We start from the raw sequence: 18,423 nt of genomic DNA, 5'->3' as shown, positions 1-18,423 counted from the left end.
CTTATCAGACATCATCACTGTTCAACCGATATTCTATAAGAGGATTACTCGTCTGTCTTCTGTTCTTTTAACCAGCTAACTCACGTATTCTGGAGGAAAAAAAAACACCTATTTCAAAATTTGGCCAGAAAACTCGTCCTTCAAATATCGATCGATTTCAATTAACCTCATCTTGTTAAAAACTCCTCCCAAGGTCTCCCATGAAGTCCCAGGTTTCAGAGTTTTTGCTAAGTTGAGGGACATTTAAATCGATCGATATTTGAAGGGTGAGTTTTCTGGCCAAATTTCTAAATACGTGTTTCCCCCCGGAGCTAATTTCTTTTATCTGGGGACGTCCCAAAAATAGGATGAGAAGACATTGATCCGTCTCTGTGCCTGGACGGAATAATAATAATAATAATAATAATAATAATAATAATAATAATAATAATAATAATAATAATAATAATAATAATAATAATAATAATAATAATAATAATAATAATCATAATCATAATAATAATCATAATAATAATAATAATAATAATAATAATAATAATAATAATAATAATAATAATAATAATAATAATAATAATAATGATATTACTTCTCCGACGATCATAAAAGTGTATCCAGAGGAGAAAAACATTATAAATTTGATCACGTTTCATGACCATGTTATACGGATTAGGGGTCCCGATAGCTCAGTTGGTAGAGTACTCGCCCGCCTAGCAGTAAATGGGTAGCTGGGTTTATTAAATCTGGCGGAAAGTACATTGACTAGCGTCCTATCCAAAGGGTAGCAAGTCATTGCTATTGCCCATTTCACGCTATAGAAAATAGAAACCGGGATAAACTCCGGCTCCATGGGCCGAATGGCTCTGAAGGACTACTTTATACGTATTGATCAACTGGGGTCTCATTTTGATGTAAGAAAACACTATTTCTTAATGTTATCTTCATTTGTGTTAACTTTGGAAAACACGGGCGATCTCTGTTGACATCAGACATCTTGTTTGATGGATTATCTATATTCCTTCATGGAATGCCAAAGTGACGATATCTAATGGTGCGGCTATGTGGTCTTGTTGTATGACACTCACTTTCGGATTGGATGGTCCTCGCTCGGCGCATAGTTCAGACATTGGAAAAGGCTCTTTACTCACAATCTCTCACCTTACTCAAATGTAAAATAGGTACCTGGACGTTAACAGCGTTGTCTCTGTCGGAAAAAAAATCGTATTATCGCCTAACAGGCGTCATGTCCCGTCCATCATGTTATATGTTGCTGTTAGCCAGGGACCCCTTGTAAAGCGCTTTGAGCACGATTAGTGGATATTGCGCTATATAAAAGATCAATTTAATTTTATTTTATTCCTTCATGGAAATGTTATTTAGGGAACGGTATCTAATGGTGCCGTGGCGGAAGAGCGTACTTTTGTTTTTAACCTCAACCAATGAAACATAAGCATCGACCCAAGGGTTAATGGTTGGTTTCCCTTTCAACATGTCTATAATATTATTAGCATTGATTGCCATCCTTAACGACAAAATCGATAAAGAGATATGTAGGAAAAACAGTTGTATTAATTTGACCCTTGCATTTGACCTTTTTGTGGGCAGGTTTTCCAATAGTGTCATATGGATTCAATATGGTGGCATTTGAGTACAATAAAAAAAAAAAAAAATTAAAAAACCTACAACAATTTCCTAGATAAACATGAACAGACTCTCAACACCGTCTGATCTTTTCGTGGGCTGATCACGTGAAAAATCACGTTAACTTGAGCTTTTTATATAGCGCAATATCCACTAAAGTGCTACTATACTAAAAGCGCTTTAAAGGGGTCCCTTGGGCAACAGCAACACGTAACATGTAGAACAAGACATGACGCCTGTAGACAATAATACAATTTTTTTTCCGACAGAGACAACGCTGTTTGCGGCCAGGTACTCATTTTACACCTGTGTACGGTGTGAATGTGAGTAAAGAGCCTTTTCCAAGGACTTAACTATGCGTCGTCTAGGCTCGAACCCAGGAAATTTCGATCCGAAAGCGAGTGTCATAGCACTCGACCACATTGCCTCACAAAGGTTAGCGCTTGGCTAAGAAGCTCACAACATTGCCATCCGGAAGTATAACGGAACAACACACAAAAGTATGTGTAACCTTTAACGTTTATAGCCTGGTGAATACAGTTTAGGGAGAATGACTCATAAACGCGGAAGGCAAAAAGCAATAACAAAGACGTGAGTGACGACAACTTCATACTATCTATAGATAGTTCGAAGATGACGTCACTCGGGACTTTGTTATTGTTTTTTGCCATCCGCGTTTATGAGTAATGCTCACTGAACTGTTTTAACCCGACTATAAACGTTCATGGATACACATAGTTTTGTGTGTTGGTCCGTTATACTTCCGGATGGCAATGTTATGAGCTTCTTCGCCAAGAGCATACTATCTATAGATAGAATGCGCTTGGCGAAGGAGTTCACAACATTGCCATCCGGAAGTATAACGGACCAACACACAAACTCTATGTAACCATGAACTTTTATAGTCTGGTTAATACAGTTTAGTGAGAACAACTCACAAACGCGGATGGCAAAAACAATAACAAAGGCCTGAGTGACGTTATCTGCATACTATCTATATCCAACTGGCAAGTTATTGTTGTGAGTTTTCTGGCTAAGCGAAATGCATCAATAATTTAATCGAGAAAATCGTGTGATAACTACTAATCCATTTGGCGGTATAAAAACAATAACAATGATCAGAGAGAGAGGCTGGTTCCGATCACGTTATCATTTGTAAACAACCAACAATGTTTGTCCGAGCACGTTTGAAGGTGTGTCGCAAATTCCATGTTTTGATTAGGTAGTCAAAAATAAACTGGTTAATAGTCATCAACAATGATGGTAGCTTGTGTTCGTAAACAAATCGCTGTACAGCTGTCTCCATTCGGTTCAGTCTTCTGGACGTCATAATAAATTGTTTTTCGCAGGTTCAAATGTAGATTTGTAATAGGATTCAATAGTCCGCCCAGCAACCAGCAGCTTGGTTCTAAACAAAGATAATCGGTACTTTTTATTCTTCATGCAGAAAGTTTCACATGACATGTGATTAGAATGTATAAAAGTCAAAACATGATCAGATTTAATATGTTTTTCTCTTCTGGGTACACTTTTATGCTCGTGGGAGAAGTATTTCAAAACGGCGGTGATGGTGATAATGGCGTCCGCCATTGTTCCGATAGTTTGGAACCAGTTACTAGGTGTCATTACACAAGCCCAGGATTCCACCGAGAGAATCCCACTCAAATGCCTATAAAACATATTCAAAACAAAACAGTGGATTACAGAGAGATGATTTACTAGGAAAAAATATCATCTTCCAAAACTATAACTATATATATTATATTTGACCATTTCCCTCTCAGCCAAGGACTCTGGTCAGGGCCAGGACAAATCGAAGTTACCCCATTCCCAGACAAAGACAGAGGCAACCAGGAAAACAGATATAGAGAAGCAGAATACCCAGCAAATGACCTCCCGGCCCACTTTTAGGGGTCAAAAGAACCCACCCAGATGTTTCAGTCTTTGAGGGCATTACTTATAAATATGCGAGTGTAATAAAAGAAGAAGAAAAAAAGAAGAGAAGCACCCAGCCCCCCACCAAGGCAATCCAAATGAAAACGTCGATACTTGCCAACATGGTGTAGCGTAGAATGACGTCAAAACTAATCGATTACGATAATTACTTGTATTCGCATCACTCGCTTGGGACATTTGGCCGATATCGACCTACGCGTTATTGGAAATACGCTTAGAGGCACTTTATTTATTCGTGGAACTCTTGATTATGGAAATGAGCAACCTTGTTGGTAATAATCATATTAATCACCATCATCATCATCATCATCATCATCATCATCATCATCATCATCATCATCATCATTATTTTTATTATCGTTATCTTCTTTATTAATGTTATTGTTATTATTATTATTATTATTATTATTATTATTATTATTATTATTATTATTATTATTATTATTATTATCATCATCATCATCATAATCACCATCATCATCATCATCATCACCATGATCATTAATATCATTATCATCATCATTATCATTATCATCATTTCCAACATCTTTATTATCATCATTATCACCATTATCATCTTTATTATGTGTCTCTTCAACGAGGGAGAGATTCAATGATGTCTATTATTGAATAACATGCAGATTTTAATCAGGGGGTTCCTATTCAAAGTGTACCGTTCATTTTTAATTGCTGTGACACGTCCCAAACAAGTTGTTTGTTTTTTTTTTCAAATCTTTGCGGTTTCTAATCAAAATATCCCAAGCATAGCAACATAACAAAGCTTTATTATGCTTGTGAATCCAACACGCTGACCCAAAGTGCACAGATTCGCAGGTCTGATAACCGAACACAATTATGGGCTTGTTATAATTTAACAGTGTTGTAATGAACAATACTTTGCGGATTTTTTGAGAATATTTCCATTACAACAATGAGCCTAAAACAATTTGCGTAATCGGATCTGTAAATGAGAACACGTCGCGCAGAGTTGATTTCAGCGTGCACTTTTGTGCAATTAGTGAATTGTGGCTATACAGTATGAATCTAGGTCACTGGCCTGACTCAAATAGGCTCGATTATTTGAACGTTGGCATCCAGAAGTTATAATGAAAAGATAATAAAACTAAACTACAGAGCTGCTAGCGTACTTGAAATTTTTTTTTAATTCGTGGTTTCCAAGGTTAAAAAATGAAAAAAAAGTCAATATATAGCTTTACAAATCAATAATTTGCCATCACCATGATCCATAAATGTTTCGGAGTCCTGAATATAGGATCTAAGGAACTAAATGTTCCTTTTCAAAAGATTTATAGAGCCAAAGAGTCGAATGAAGCTCTGTAGCTGGGGCAAAAAATTCGTAATTCTTCGAATTTTTCTTAATACTAGGTGGGTCTGAAGCTACGTGAGGCAATCGTTATTATTATTATTATTATTATTATTATTATTATTATTATTATTATTATTATTATTATTATTATTATTATTATTATTATTATTATTATTATTAATATTAATATTATCATCATCATCATCATCATCATCATCACCATCATCATTATATTATTATCATCGTTATCATCATCATCGTCACTATCATCCATTAACAGTATGGTAGTAGTAGTAGTAGTAGTAGTAGTAGTAGTAGTAGTAGTAGTAGTAGTAGTAGTAGTAGTAGTAGTGGCAACTTTGAAAAGAAATACATAACATTTCATTATAAAAACGTATAAGACCCTTTTTTAAGTTAAAATGTATTCTGAATTATATGAATATAGATTCTCGATGTCTAGAGCCCTTTGTGAAAATAGGCGAGCTAGTGAGAGTTAAGAAAAGGATTTTATAAACTTACTTTTATGTATTCAGCCGATGAAACCGAGCTGGTATCAATGTTATCTATACCATTGTCATACGTACTCCTTCCACGATGTTGAATGATATTCCAAATTTTATAACTGTTTACATAGATAATGTTATGTCAACAAAGATACTCCATATAGTTAGGGTAAATTATCATCCAAAACATTCACATAGAGTCAAAGAAACCAAAGGCTGACTTTGGCTTGATTTGATTCCGATATCATATTGCTATAAGAATATGATATAATATACAATTCAAACATCTCTCAAACTAATTTAGTTAACATAAGTCAATCAGAAACTAAATAATAATGATATAATTATATTATTATTATAACAACACAACGCACAATCTTTATGAATAAGCTCGCGATTACCGCAACACAAAACACTCGTTTAAAAAAAAAGGAATTATAATATTATTAATCACTCTAGATAGCTCTAAACACAGATTGAATGTTTTGATACAACTCTCGCTTTCAAAAGAAAATAATATTAGAATAATAATATTTAAAAACAAAACAAATGGGACTTTACAAAAATTTGAACCGACTGTCGAATGTGTGAATGAAGCCGAGAGGGGAGCGAGCAGCCGACGATTTCAGTAAGGCCACGGCGGTTAGTTATAGCCAGACAGCAGACAGACAGCAAGGGTGGTGGTACAACTCCCCTACTCTGGAAAAAACATATATTAAGAAATTTAGCCAGAAAACTCGTCCTTCAAATTTCGATCGATTTAAATGACCCTCGTCTTAGTAAAAAATTTCAAACCTGGGACTTCGAAAGTCCCAGGTTTGAAATTTTTTACTAAGACGAGGGTCATTTAAATCGATCGATATTTGAAGGACGAGTTTTCTTGCCAAATTTCTTAATATGTGTTTTTTCCAGTGCAAGGTAGAATATTGGCGCTTGTTAACTCGGTGCACCATCCGCGTTTTTTTTTGGTGCTCAGCCAGCCAGCCAGCCGACCACCGTTGCGTGCGAAGTGCGAGTTCACATTTTTAGGATTTCATGGCCCCGCGCGTCATTCCTCCCTCCCCCCTCCCCCCATATCTCCACAGCCCCAAACAACAACTGGCGCGTTCATGATGCATATTTATAGCATTTCACGTCGTTCAACGTGGCGCACACGAAAGAAAAACTATGAAAAAATCTCAAATAATTGATATTCAACAAACTCTCGCATAAAGAAAAATAAAAATTTTAATTACGTGTGCATTTTTTAAAAGAAAGTATTTCCACGGTTTCACCATGCTCAATTAGCTTTGCATCGCTTCATTTATTCCCTCTGCATTCCATGTGCAACACTTGGCCAGTTTCAACACAGTCCAAAGTAAGCCTTTGGGAGTTTCTTAAATTCGACCAGTCATGCAATACCCTTCCTAATTTACATTCATCGAAGTCAATATTCAAATATCAATCGATTAAAATGACCCTTATCTTGGCATAATCTCTCAAAACTATGTCAACATATATACAGGTCTGACATCCGAACTCACTTATGGGCCTAGTTTAACATTGTAGTAATGGACAATATTTTGCGTCATTTATTTGAGATTTCCATTACAACAATGAACCCATTAGAAATAGGATTCCATAGTCTGATGTCACGTTGCCCAGCAACGGCGAGCAGCCTGGTTCTTAACAAAGAAAATCGGTATTTATATTCTTCATGATGGCTAGAACTTTTTCACATGTCGTGTGATCAGGATGTATAAAAGTCAGAACATGATCAGATTTATAATGTTTTTCTCCTCCGGATACACTTTTATGTTCGTGGAGAAGTATTTTATAAGCCAGTTACTGAGTTACTGTGCGTCATTACGAGGGAAGTGACGTCACGACTGTTGACGCCAATTGGGTTTATCAGACAGACCTGCAAATAAGTGCACGTCGTCTCAAACCTATGAGACTTCCTGGCCACCCAGCAGTCATCGGGTAGCTGAGTCAGTTTGATTTTCGGAAAGTATTTTGCGTTATATCCAAAGGATAGCAAGAAATTACTATTGTCCATTTAACGCTATAAACACCAAGATAAACTAGCCTCTAAATGACTATGAAGGACTAATTAAATAACGCTGTCATAATTTTGTCAAGTCTAACGAAAGAGTGAAAATGGAGAGACTTAGTATGGAAACAATACAGACAATGGATGTTTCGGGTACAAACCCTTCGTCAGCACAACAATTCACAAATTAACGTGGAAAACAAATAAAATAAAATGAATTTTATTTTATGTGTTTCCCATCTTAATTTGTGTAGTGTTGTGCTGACGAAGGGTTTGTACCCAAAATGTCTATTCAAAGTGTTTTAACTGGTTTTGTTTGTTTCTGTTTTTTTTTTTTTTTTTTTTGCTGAAAACGAGTTATTGTGTTTTGTTTTTTAGCCCCAAACGTTCAATGCTTTGTATTTTGTCCTTTTGTTTGTTGGTATTATGTTTTAAAGCATCGTTGCTCAGCGGTACGATTTTTGTTTCGTACCTGAAAGGTACCGAACTCGAATACCCATTGCGACTGTGACCTTAAGCAACGAGTCACCTCGCCCTAACCCAATTTACTGCGGGAATTTTATTTTATTTTTAAAGGTCATTTATTTATATTAATTTTTGTACATAAACTTTTATTAAATACAAGTTATGGGCGTCTATTTCATAATTTATCATAAAATTTCCACGTACAAAATCCTTAACATGCATGTGGGCTTTTGAAGTTTTATGTTTCATTATAGCAATAAAATCAGAATATCTTAATTTATCTCACTCATAAATAAATACAGAGATACATGTAATATCTATGATACATAAATACCAATATTTTTTCTTTTTTTTTTTTTTTTTTGTATATAACAAAGCTGCCTACTTGAAATTTCAAAAATTCGAAGTTTCCAAGGGAAAAAGAAGAAAAATTCACTTTAAATAGCTTTAGAAATAAATTATTTTCTCTCAGCATGGTCCCAAAATGCTCCAAAGTCCTGAATATAGGTTCTAAGAAGCTAAACTTTCCTTTTCAACATAATTTATTGAGTCAAAGAGACCTATGCAGCTCTGTAGGTGGAGACAAAAAATTTCGTATTTCTACGATTTTTTTTCTTAGTACTAGGCAGGTCTGGTATAATATTCTTTAAAGAAAAAAAAAAAAAGAAAGAAAGAAAACACGTTCCTTTCATTAATTGAAACATATCAGACAAAGTTCAATGAATTTCCCATAAATTGGAATATCCGTTCAGATTAAAATGTAATATTAGATTTAGATGAATTTTAGATTAGTTTTATTCCTGGTACTTCTTTATAATATGTTTGTTTATTTGTTTGTTTCAAATGTGGATCTTTACGTCGATCATTTGTTTGTTGTGGTTGTTTTGGTTTGGTTTGGTTTGATTCTTTTGTTTTGTTTTAATTTTTGTTGTCTTTTTTTTTCTTTTTTTTTTTTCTTTTTGTTTTTTGTTGTTGTTTTTTTTTTTTTTTTTGGGGGGGGAGGGGGTATTTGTTTTCTGTGCCTTTATTTTTTAATTATTTTTTTATTTGTTTGTTTGTTGTTTTTTGTTGTTTTGTTTTGTTTTTTTTTTTGTTTAGCTTTGCTTTGTTTTGTGGGTGTTTTGTTGTTGGTTTTTTTATTTGTCTTTTTTTATCTTTTATAATTTGTTTCTATTTTCTTTGTTTTGTTTTTTTTTTTTTTTTTTTGTTTTTGCTTTTTTGTTTTTCATTTTTTTGGAGGGGTTGCTTTTATTGGGTTTCATTTTGGGGTTTGTTTATTATTTTTTGTTGTTGTTGTTTGAAGGGTTTTTTCCTGGTTTTTTTTTTTTTTTTTTGGGGGGGGGGGGTTTGTTTGTTTGTTTTTTTTTCTTGTTTTTTTTTTGGGGGGGGGGGGGGGGGGGGGGGGTTGTTGTTTGTTTGTATTTATTTTTACTTTTTTGGGAGGGGGAGGGGATGAAATAGAAACATCCTGAATTATTTATTATATGATGTTACATAATACACAATGATGACAAATCATGCATAGGATAGCGGTGATAAATCAATCGATGAATATTCATTGTAAAACAATAACAAATAACACTGTGTCACAACGCCCTAAAGTTCCTTAAAATGTAAGAGAAACAAAGAAACAAGAAGAAAAATGAAGGGTCGCCGTGTAATAGGAAACGCAGGCTATATGATTTATTAATAGTTACACATTATATTTATAGTAACACCCACCATGCATGTTAAACATAAATTGTGTTATTAGTCAGTTTCTTTCTGCACGGCTGGAGGAGGTATTTTTGCTATTTTTGTTTTGTTTTGTTTTTTACATTGTTTTGTTTATATGTCTTTTGTTGGGTTTTTTATTTTATTTTTTTTTGTATTTTGTTGTTATGTCATGGGGGGGGGGGGGGGGGAGAGGGGTTCAGGACATTGGAGTTTTATTGGTGGGGGTTGGGCGGGGGGGGGGGGGGTTATCTTTTGTTCTTGTATAAGATTTGTATTAAATAACTCGCATTGTAGCCAGTCAATCTATCATAACAATTGAAGACAGGGAGTTATGGCCCGTGAAAAAAAAATTTGACTTTCTTAAGATTTTGGGCCGTTTTCCTACAGAAGTTTTTTTTTTTTTAAAAAACCATTTTGAATTAAAATTAAAGTTATTATTTGCAGATCTCAATTTTGTTCTAAAATATTTTTCTTCTTTTTCATTGCTCTCTTTTTCTTTTCTTTTCTTTTCTTTTCTTTTTGTTTTTTTTTTTTTTTTGTTTTTTTGGGGGTTTTTTGGGTTTTTTGGGGGTTTTTTTTTGGTTTAAATCATGAATATATGCGACTATGTTATATAGTGGTATGACACTCGCTTTCGGATCGGAAGGTCCTGGGTTCGAGCCTCGCTCGGCGCACATTTGAGTCCTTGGAAAAGGCTCTTTACTCACATTCTCTCATCGTAATCAGGTGTAAAATAAGAACCTGGCCGTTAACAGCGTTGTCTCTGTCGGAAATAAAATTGTAATATCGCATTGATCCGCCCCCTAGTAGTCCTTCAGAGACATAAGGCTAATAGAGCCCGAGTTTATTCAGATTTCTATAGCGTGAAATGTAAAAAAGCAATTGCTTGCTACCATTTTGATAGAACGCCAGTCCATCGCAAAGTACTTTCCGCCAGGTCTAACAAAACCCAACATCCCAATAATTGCTAGGTGAATCGAGGGTGGGGGATGGGGGGGGGGAACTCTTGACTTCAACCGGGATCGATCTCGATCCCTTGGCATGTGAAGTGAGCGCTCTACCATCTGATCTATCGGACCACCATCTGTCGCCTGAATCCTGCATTATGTCAGATTGAACCAGATGGTGAACTGTGAATCTATAGATAGTTCGAAGATGACGTCACTCAGGCCTTTGTTATTGTTTTTTGCCATCCGCGTTTGTGAGTTGTTCTCACTAAACTGTATTAACCAGACTATAAAAGTTCTTGGTTACACAGAGTTTGTGTGTTGGTCCGTTATACTTCCGGATGGCAATGTTGTGAACTCCTTGGCCAAGCGCATTCTATCTATAGTCATAATAATAATCAGACATATTATTATGTTAACAACGGGTCCCGTTAGCTCAGTTGGTAGAGCACTCGCTTTTCACGCAAAGGGAACAAAGATCGATCCCGGGTGCAGTCGATATATATTTTTTTCTGTCCACCCAGTAGTGATATTGGGTAGCTGGGTCTGATAGATCTGGCGGAAAGTACTTTGCGATAGACTAGCGTCCTATCCAAAGGGTTCAAAGCAATTGATTTTGTCCGTTTCAAGTAAAAGAAACTGGGATAAACTCCGGTTCCATGGGGCTAATGAATGGCTCTGATGGACTACTTTATCTATAATATGATAACATTTTACTTTCTACTTTTTTAAAAAATGTTTTCTATCCTTTCCTCTTGATCATAACAAAAGTTGTTGGCACCAAATCCCATGATTCTGGATATAAATTCCATTTTCACCAATCAAGCCACCCGTCCCGACATTGGCGGCGATAGAATGGAGTACCTACATTAGATTTTACTCCATCATCATATATCATTATTATTGTATAGTATTATTCTCTGTCTCTAACTTGTCTTCTCGACTCCGGAGTCCGGACCAATGAGAAGAAATCGACTCTACCGTTTATTTTAACTCTTCGACTCTCATCATTGAGAGCGAAGTGCTTGGTTTGGCGTTAACAACAGCGACGACGACGACGACGACGACAACAACAACAACCACAAAACAATTAAGGCTGACTGTTCCTTATCGTTAATAGCGGTTTTGTTTTGTTTTGTTTTTCCCTTGTCTGAGAATGTCAGGATATGTAAATTGTTGAAGGACGTTGGTGATGATGATGATGATGATGATGATGATGATGATGGTGATGATGATGATGATGATGATGATGGTGATGATGATGATGATGATGATGATGATGATGATGATGATGCTATGATAATGACGACGACGACGATGATGATGATTATGATGATGATGATGATGATGATGATGATGATGATGACGACGACGACGACAATGATGATGATGATGATGATGATGATGATGATGACGACGACGACGATGATGCTGATGACGACGACGACGACGATGATGATGATGATGATGATGATGATGATGATGATGATGATGATGATGATGATGATGATGACGAGGACGATGATGATGATGATGATGATGATGATGATGATGATGATGGTGGTGATGATGTTTTGTTTTTCCCTTGTCTGAGATTGTACAGGACATAATTTAAGCTTTTGAAGGCCGCAATTTTGTTGTTGGGGTTTTTTGTTTATCTTTAATTTAGAAATGCGGTCAGAATTGGGAAGGGGAGTGGAGAGTAGGGGGGGATGGTGGATTGAACTGTATTTTTGATGGCCTTAATCTTAATGAGGACGATAGTAAATCAAACACTCCAGTGTTTTTATAACCTTGTTGAGGATTAAAGTTATATTTGCTATGACTGTTGGATAGCACGTCGCCACGTAATGACGAGAACAAATGTTTTGTAGTTTGTAAGTGTGAAGGGTTTAAAGGAATCACCCGATTATATTAGAGGGTGATGCATTTCTGATTGATAAGGATTTTGTTGGTGATGATGATGACGATGTTGATGGTGGTGGTGGTGGTGGTGGTGGTGGTGGTGGTGGTGGTGGTGGTGGTGGTGAATGATTGTAGTGATGTGATGGTTGAGGTGGTGGTGTGGTGTGTGTGTGGTGTGGTGTTGTGTGTGGTGGTGGTGGTGGTGGTGGTGGGGTGGTGGTGGTGTATGGTGGTGGTGGTGGTGGTGGTGGTATGTGTGGTGGTAGTAAAGATTGTAGTCGCTATAGTTAGCTTTAAAAATCAACAATTTACTCTCACAATGATTTAATAACACTTCAAAATCCTTAAAATTATATAGTCTGGTATCATCAACTTTCATTTTCAAAAAGTGTTGATGACTTAGAGATGCTCGTGAAGTTCTGAAAGTGGAGCCAAAATTTCGTAATTCTACGATTTATTTTGTAATAGTAATCAGGTCTGCATCACTCCTTTTCTCCTCGAGATACGTTTCGTTATATGTATGACCATTTTTGTTTTTATTTCATTACCTCCCCTTGTTTGTGCATGTTTTCATTACAATTACCTCCCCTTGTTATTCTATGTTTTCATTACAATTACATTGTAACAACAAGAAATAAAACGATTAGGGGGTGCCATAATAAGACAAAAGAGAACCAACCAACAAACAAGAACGTTGCTGTGACGAGAATCGTACCTGGGACCAGACTGGTACGGCACTCTCCGCCTGGCTATGAGTCAACGCCAATCAACGCATACAAGTTATAAGCCAGGTTATCATTGTTTTGTTGGGGTTTTTTTGGGTTTTTTTTTTTTTTTTTTTTTTTTGGGTGGGGGGGGGGGGGGTTATTGAAAGCCGGCAGAAGGTGGGGGGGGGGGGGTCATCATCATCATCGTCATTGCCTTTTTTACCCTGGGTCAGGGTATAGGCCACGGACAGTTTCCATCCTTCTCTATCCTGTTTGTTGTTTACTTCAGTTATTTTTTTTTTTTTTTTTTTTTTTTTTTTTTTTTTTTTTATTTGTTTGAAAAATTACCCAGGACGATAGGTAAAGGAAATTTCGTCTACGATACTTATCTTGTTTATTCAACATTTGTCTGATATGCCTCAGTAAATCCCATAGAAATACGTTATGAAACATATTATATTAATATAAATTCAAAAATCCCCTCTACCAATCCAAGCGAAATTTCTCTTTAAATGTCGAAAATAAAACGAGATGTCAACAGTGGGGCTCGAACCTTGGACCTCCGGGTGTAAGTACACTGCCTTATCCAATAAGCCATCTCGCCTTTTACAGAAATAGATCAATCCAATAATATTACTACCACTGACTAGCACCAACGCTAATGTGTACAATCAAAACATGCATCAATTTTCTCCGTTGTCCCCGGAAGCCAGTTCAGAAATTTTGTCGCCAAAACAACTTTGTTATTTAGTTCTCTAGAAAGAAAACGTTTAGGTCGCCGGATTTCGATCGATCGATCGATGAAGATGATGAGATTTGAACCTGGGACCAGTCTAGTACGGCACCCTCCGTCTGGCTATGAATCAACGCCATCCTCCTCTAAGTTTTAAGTAGATTAATCCCAAATTACCACTGACTAGCAGCAGCAGTGTTATTGTGTACAATCAAAACATGCATCAATTTATTTTTTCTCCGTCGTCCCCGGAAGCCAGTTCAGACATTTTGTCGCCAAAACAAATTATTCGTTTGTTATTTAGTTCTCTAGAAAAACTTTTAGGTCGAATATCGATCGATTATAATGGCCCTCAAATTCCCCCATCCCTATCCCCACCCCCAACTTTGCCACCCCCACCCCCACCCACCCCTTCCCAAAAAAAAAAATAATCTCAGACATTATGGTCTCAGATTTCAAACTATTTTGGTCCGTTATTGATTGTCATCTGAATCGATCGACTTAGTTTGAAGAAAAAAATTTCTGGCCAAAAGTTCAGTCTATCTACCTCGAGGCAGACTTTTTTTTTTTTTTTTTTTTTTTTTTGGGGGGGGGGGTTCTTATATTTTTCTTTCTTGCCTTGTCTGGCACCGTTCATACACACTTGTTCAGATCTTTAAATAAATAAGTATTTTGTCATTGTTTACAAGTTTTAAAAAATAATTCGCTAATACATTCGTGTTAGGTATTTACTGCAGACCTGCCTAGTACTACAAAAAACCCGTAGAAATACGAATTTTTGGCTCGAGCTGCAGAGCTGCATAGGTCTCTTTGACTCAATAAATTATGCTGAGAAGGAAAGGTTACCATCTATAAATATATATATATATATATATATATATATATATATATATATATATATATATATATATATATATATATATATATGAACATATAATCAGGCCTTTTGGAGCATTTTTGGACCATGCTAAAAGTAATTATTTATTTCTAAAACTATTGAAAGTGAATTTTTTTCTTTTTTCCCTTGGAAACTACGATTTTTTTTAAAAATTGAAGTAGGCAGCTCTGTTTACTGTAAGCCGTCTGCTGGTCTACTGACATACTTGTTAATTAAGTAATAACAAGCTAACTGTCGTACTCTGGAAAAACTCGTATCTTAAAATTTGGCCAGAAAACTGACCCTTCAAATATGGATCAATTTAAATTGACCCAAATCTTGACAAGAACTCTCAAACCTGGGGCCTCGCGAAGTCTTTCATAATACCCCAAGCTTGAGAGGTTTTTTTTGCCAAGATGAGGGTTATTTAAATCGATCGATATGTGAAGGACGAGTTTTCTGGCCAAAATTTTTAAATACGTGTTTTATTTTACAGTCAGGTAATTAACTATCTATAATATTTAACTAGGGCTACTATGTCGGACAATTTAATTTGTTAACGCGGTGGTAGTGAACGAAAGCGTCATAAAGGCACAGCTTGGGGTGGGGGGGGGGGGGCTTTAAAATATAAACAAAATACTCATCAACAGTAAAGATTACAACAACAACAACAACAATAGCAATAATAACAATAAAAATAACTGCAAACAAATAAGTATGTTGTTTTTTTTAAAGTTAATTAAAGATTAGCCAATTTAGCATATTTTAAGCCATTCTTCTAAAATTGATCACAGTGACATTTGCAGAATGTTTTATATTTTTATCAACATTTTTCTATTTGTTGGATTTTTTATCCGCGGTTGGAAAAAAAAAAGGGGGGGGGGGTGGAGGTGGTGTATTTTGTTTTGTTTGTTTTGTTTTTTTTTATGTTTTTTTTTTTTGTTTTGTATTTTTTTCTTTACTTGTGTTGTTTGCTTTTATTATTAGTAGTATTATTGTTATCATTATTTTATTATTATTATTATTATTATATTATTATATTATTATTATTATTATATTATTATTATTATTATTATATTATTATTTATTATTATTATTATTATTATTATTATTATTATTATTATTATTATTATTATTATTATTATTATTATATTATTATTATTATTATTTTTATTATATATTATTATTATTATTATTATTATTATATATTATTATTATTATTATTATTATTATTATATTATTATTATTATTATTATATATATTATTATTATATTATTATTATTATATTATTTTATCATCATCATTATTATTATTATTATTTTCTTCTTCATCATCATCATCATCATCATCATCATCATCATCATCATTTTATTATTATTATTAACATTATCTTTCTTCTCCATCTTCCTTACACCACATAATTCAGTGTGACGGGCGTCGTCTTTTGTTCTTTATATCATAAAGGTCATTTTTTCTTGGGATCTCAAATATGTAATTGATTTCAAGGATGTTTTCAACCATTGTATTTTCAACATTTTATAGCGCAATATTCACTAAATGTGCTCAGGGCGCTTTATGAGGGGTACTAAATCAACAACAACGCTTAACATATAAGTCGAGACATAGCCTCTGTAAGCCAATATTATATTTTTTTTAATTCGACAATGATTTCGTTGCTTAATTTTTTTTTTTTAAATTAAGCTTTATATAGCGCAATATCCACTAAATGTGCTCAAAGCGCCTACAAGGGGTCCCTGGTCAACAGCAACATTTAACATGTAGGACGGGACATGCCGCCTGTTAGGCGATATTATAATTTTTCGGACAAAGACACCGATGTTAACGACCAGGTACTCATTTTACACCTGAGTACAGTGAGAGAATGTGAGTAAAGAGCCTTTTCCAAGGACACAACTATGCGCCGAGCACGAGGCTCGAACCCAGGACCTTCCGATCCGAAAGCGAGTGTCATACCACTAGACCATATACCCGCGTTAACAGCTAGGAACTCATTTTACAACTTAGCACTATAAGATAATGTGAAGCTTACTGTTAGAAATAATTATTATTATAAATTTTGTGTCGGCCCCTTGTGTGGAATGACCTGTCCAGAAGGATAAGAGGAGTAAAATCTATTGCAAGTTTAAATCATTGTTAACTCACTCAACCCTAACACCGACTATATCCATAGTTTACCCGGGTTAATTTTACCCTATGCCTATTTATTACATTTTTTTTCTGAGACAAATTATAAGGCGTAGAATCAAAGCAAATGTTTTTTAGATTTTGCATGTTAATTTTAGTTGAATAAAAATATCTATCTAATCACATGTTCATTTTTAATACATTTTGTTTCAATTTTGGAAAGTAGCAAAAATCTCTAGGATTGAGTGAGTTAAAGCACTGGCTTTTTACCGTTACATTACTGGAACTTATTGTACACCTTCTATAGCACGATGAGATGATGTGAGTATAAAAAGGAAATAGTCGCAACTAAAGCAAAAACAATCTGGCAATCTAATTTATATATCATGTGACCCAACCCCTCGAAACGGTATCATGTCGAAGGAACCAGATGCTAAAAGCAAAATTAAAGTGAAAATGGTCAAAAATAATGAATGATTGTCTATTATTTAACACTTTAAAATATGAAATTCATTCTCCTCTAGAGAGCATAACACAGACCTGCCAACTTGAAATGTTAAAAAAATTTCGAAGTTTTCAGAGGGAAGACATAGAAGTCATTCTAATTAACTTTACAAATTAGTATTTTACCCTTAGCAGTATTAAATCGGCCTCCAAAACCCTGAATGGATACTTTGTGTCACCAAAGTTTTCTTTTTAACACATTGTATTGAATCAAAAATGTCTACTTATTCCCGCTGTTGAAGCCAAAAATTCGTATTTTTACGAATTTTTTCGTAGTAGTAGGCACGTCTGATAACAAGCTCAACCCAAGTGTGATATTTCTGGCTGTAAATTCAGTTTTCAACAACTTAATCAGGCCCTTTTTTTTTTTTTTTTTTTTGGTGTTTCATTCTGTGCGGCTATGTGGTCTAGTGGTCTGATTCTCGCTTTCGGATCGGAATGTCCTGAGTCTGAGCCTCGCTCAGCGCATAGTTGAGTCCTTAGAAAAGGGCTCTTTACTCACATCCTCTCACCTTAACTCACTCAATCCTAGAGATTTTGCTGCTTTTCAAAATTGGAAAAATGAGCATGTACAAAGATAGTTTTATTCAACTATCATTAACATGTAAAAACTAAAAAGATGAGCCTGTAAAATGTCTCAGAATAATGTGATAAATGGGCATGGGGTAAAAGTAACCCGATTAAACAACGGATCTAGTCGGTATTAGGATTGAGTGAGTTAACCCTTTCCTTACCAACCATAGAAACGTCACATTCGTTACGATTCAACCAGCATTGTTCTCATTTTGATTTCTTGTCTACATCACACCATTTAAAGAGAATATTTTGTTATAGCAATACAAACTTGACACTGTCTTGTAGAGTGTATTTTGCTGAAGAATATTAAATATAGATTGTGCTTGTTTGCTTTTCTGTTTGAATAAATAAATCTATTTTTGTTTAGGGCACGTGAAAAATTTTGGGTAGAA

The 18,423-nt window shown here is 35.0% G+C and overlaps 1 protein-coding gene across 4 annotated transcripts in view; it reads right to left on the bottom strand.

The window, feature by feature from the left end:
* LOC144975134 (uncharacterized) overlaps positions 1-6,123 on the bottom strand; it is a 63,732-nt gene extending 57,609 nt beyond the window's left edge. The window contains exons 1-2 of one of the 4 annotated variants that reach the window (XM_078918910.1): positions 5,986-6,123; positions 5,441-5,676 (exon numbers count right to left, since the gene is read on the bottom strand). The gene's annotated coding sequence lies outside the window, so the exon portion shown is untranslated. Of the gene's footprint in view, positions 1-5,440 lie in introns of all 4 variants that reach the window. The other 3 variants (XM_078918911.1, XM_078918908.1, XM_078918907.1) reach the window with 3 other exon arrangements.
* Positions 6,124-18,423: the final 12,300 nt, after the last annotated feature.

This window comes from Berghia stephanieae, chromosome 6, assembly GCF_034508935.2.
Source record: "Berghia stephanieae isolate SIO BIC M18660-M18661 chromosome 6, UCSD_Bste_1.3, whole genome shotgun sequence".
Classification (NCBI taxonomy): domain Eukaryota; kingdom Metazoa; phylum Mollusca; class Gastropoda; order Nudibranchia; family Aeolidiidae; genus Berghia; species Berghia stephanieae.
Note: the sequence above shows the minus strand (reverse complement) of the source record. Positions and strands in the feature narration are given on the sequence as shown.